The sequence below is a fragment of the Sander lucioperca genome, chromosome 10, assembly GCF_008315115.2.
Source record: "Sander lucioperca isolate FBNREF2018 chromosome 10, SLUC_FBN_1.2, whole genome shotgun sequence".
Classification (NCBI taxonomy): Eukaryota; Metazoa; Chordata; class Actinopteri; order Perciformes; family Percidae; genus Sander; species Sander lucioperca.
In genome coordinates this window covers 1,790,368-1,793,986 of record NC_050182.1, presented here as the reverse complement: position 1 = coordinate 1,793,986, position 3,619 = coordinate 1,790,368, and the positions used below count along the sequence as shown (strand labels likewise).

General features: G+C 42.4%; 1 pseudogene; it reads left to right on the top strand.

Moving 5' to 3' along the window:
* Positions 1-989: 989 nt before the first annotated feature.
* LOC116056221 lies at positions 990-2,805 on the top strand (annotated as a pseudogene).
* Positions 2,806-3,619: the final 814 nt, after the last annotated feature.

Here is a 3,619-nt window from a genome sequence, read left to right as displayed (position 1 = left end):
GTGTCTAAGGTAAATTGAATTTTTGGTTCGTATATTATCTGTTGTATGTTTATTGTTATCGGGCCCCCTCTGAAAAGCTTTTAGTAGCTTATTTGGGGTTTCCCATTTCACGCGGCCTACATATGATCATGGTACCTTCTGAAATTGTGTTTAATGAGGATTTAGTTTCACTCAGGTGTTTGAGAGAGAAAAAAAACAGTTAGAGTTAAGGTCGCTTTGATTTTACTCTGTCAAGAGCTGTAAAGCTATAAAGTTTGATTAACTTAATTACAGGACAACTCAGTCATTTAGTAAACTGCGGAGCAGTCTCCAAACCCTCTGATTCTAAGAAGAGTTTACCTCCATAAAGCTGAAGTCAGCAGAGTTTTTAAATGAGAAATGAGCTCTGTTGTAAACAAGTGTTGCTGCGTTCCTTATCATGTACTTTTTCTTTTTACTTTAGTACAAACTGCAGCTGCTCTCACAAAGTACGTACAGTTGCCTGCAGTACAGTCTGCAGACAGTCGGGACATAAAACTCTGTGATAAAATTACAGCTTGAACTTTGAGCCTCTTGCTCAGATATGCTGCACAGAGGATTTTGGGTCAGAAAAGCACCCCGGCTTTCATACTGCAAAATCCGACCGGAAGCATTAGGACAATATTTGGCATTGTGCTTTTGATATACTATGTATTGGGACAAACTAAATCTTTTCCTGTCATACTAATGGTAGTATGGGCATAGCAACACAGCCAGTATCTCTCTAAAAGCGCTCCTCTTGCAGGAATGAACAAAGCTTGATAACTCCTCCCTCCACTTCCTGCTCTCAAACACAGCCAGCTCCACTCTGTGCACATATTTCCTTGTTCACTCCCCTTCAGAGCTATGGTTTGCAAAGGGGTGTAACCAACATACTGGGGAAGTAGAGCAATGTATCACTGCTGTGTTTAGATCAGAGCTCAAACTAGTCTCATTTCCAGGAAGTGAGACTCAGACAGTCGTCACTGAGTGAGAGGTGAAATGGCACAGAAAGGTGTTCAGCTGGACCGGGAAACCTTCTCTTGTTCCATCTGTCTGGATCTACTGAAGGATCCTGTGACTACTCCCTGTGGACACAGCTACTGCATGAACTGTATTAAAAGCCACTGGGATGGAGATGATTGTAAGTACATCTACAGCTGCCCTCAGTGCAGGAAGACGTTCACACCGAGGCCTGTCCTGCTGAAAAATACCATGTTAGCAGTTTTAGTGGAGGAGCTGAAGAAGACTGGACTCCAAGCTGCTCCTGCTGATCACTGCTATGCTGGAGCTGAAGATGTGGCCTGTGATGTCTGCACTGGAAAAAGACTCAAAGCACACAAGTCCTGTCTGCAATGTCTGGCTTCTTTCTGTGAGAAACACCTTCAGCTTCATTATGAATCAGCTCCATACAAGAAACACAAGCTGGTGGAGCCGTCCAAGAAGCTCCAGGAGAACGTCTGCTCTCGTCATGATGAGGTGATGAAGATGTTCTGCCGTACTGATCAGCAGCTTATCTGTTATATCTGCTTAATAGAGGAACATAAAGGCCACGACACAGTCTCAACTGCAGCAGAAAGGACTGAGAGGCAGAAAAAGCTCGAGGGGAGTCGACAAAACATCCAGCAGAGAATCCAGGACAGAGAGAAAGATGTGAAGCTGCTTCAACAGCAGGCGGAGGCCATCAATCTCTCTGCTGATAAAGCAGTGGAGGACAGCGAGAAGATCTTCACTGAGCTGATCCGTCTCCTGGAGAAAAGAAGCTCTGATGTGAAGCAGCAGGTCAGATCTCAGCAGAAAAGTGAAGTGAGTCGAGTCAAAGAGCTTCAGGAGAAGCTGGAGCAGGAGATCACTGAGCTGAAGAGGAAAGACGCTGAGCTGAAGAAGCTCTCACACACAGAGGATCACAACCAGTTTCTACACAACTACCCCTCACTGCCACCATTCAGCCAATCAACATCCAGCATCCATATCCATCCTCTGAGCTACTTTGAGGACGTGACAGCGGCCGTGTCAGAAGTCAGAGATAAACTACAGGACGTTCTGAGAGAGAAGTGGACAAACGTCTCACTGACAGGGACTGAAGTGGAAGTTTCACTACCACAACCAGAGCCCACAACCAGAGCTGACTTCCTAAAATATTCACGTGAAATCACACTGGATCCAAATACAGCACACAAACGGCTGTTATTATCTGAGGGGAACAGGAAAGCAACACTAATGAGTCAACATCAGTCTTATTATAGTCACCCAGACATATTCACTGACTGGTGACAGGTCCTGAGTAGAGAGAGTCTGACTGGACGTTGTTACTGGGAGGTGGAGAGGAGAGGAGGAGTTTATGTAGCAGTTGCATACAAGAATATCAGCAGAGCAGGGATGTTGGATGAATGTGGATTTGGACGAAATGACAAATCTTGGGCGTTAGATTGTTACAGCAATATTTATACATTTTGGTACAACAAAGTCCAAACTCGCGTCTCAGGTCCTGAGTCCTCCAGAGTAGGAGTGTACCTGGATCACAGTGCAGGTATTCTGTCCTTCTACAGTGTCTCTGAAACCATGACTCTCCTCCACAGAGTCCAGACCACATTCACTCAGCCACTCTATGCTGGACTAAGGGTTCATTATATTTATGGTTATTCTGGAGCCTCTGTTGAGTTGTGTAAACTGAAATAGACAGAAGTCATTTAAGGGATTCATTCTGTGTTTTAACTCTTCGACTTATTTAGTCTCCATGTTTGTTGCTGAGAGCTGATTGTTGTGACATTCTATTTTTTTTGACATTTATTTGTCAGTGTTTTCGACGATGTTGCATTTTCTTATTTTTGTTTGCTTCTATCAACATTTTTGTTGGACAGGAAGATGTCTGTTAAATGGCGGTGTCTTGTAATTCCATGTGGGACTAGCCAAATGTTTGGCGTGTATTTAGTTTAGTAGAAAGCACCAGCCCTCCTTTATCCTACACACATTGTTCTCTTTGTGGACATTTGTAAAGAAATCTAGATTTACATTTATTTGTTTGGCAGACCAAATGTTGTTATCATAATCATAATCAATAAGTCATTCTTCTCTTTTACATAGCTGAGATTCTGGTTCTGTGTGGATGAAGTGAATGTGTTCATGAAATCATTGAACAATAGTCTTTGAACAGACTTTACTGATGGGATGTGTGAACAAACTGCAGCTTTACATGATGAATAAACTAACATGAACAAAGTATTTTCTTCCTGTCTTCATTCCAGGGTTTCATACAAAGCTGACGGAGAAAATGTGAAACTGATATGAGAGTATAACTGAGGCACTTTTCCTCCTGAAACACCACAAAGTACAGTGTTCATGTTTAGAGTCAGTCAGTCTCTGTCCTTTCAACTTTCCTCACTAAAACTGCTCCGTCACAGAGAAAAGAGCAGAGTTTTCTATCACTTGTTCAAAGCGTTTAAGTAGTGTGTGTTAAAATAAGTTTAATAGTCACGCTGATTTTAAACCCTTTTAGGAGAGTTCAAGCCCCCGCTAAATTTCATTCACCCCAGCCCCCTAAAAATTATAATATAAAATGTTTTTTTTTAAATCAATTTTGGTGTTTCAAGTGAGTTTGTGAACTTGTCTGTTAGTGACAAAG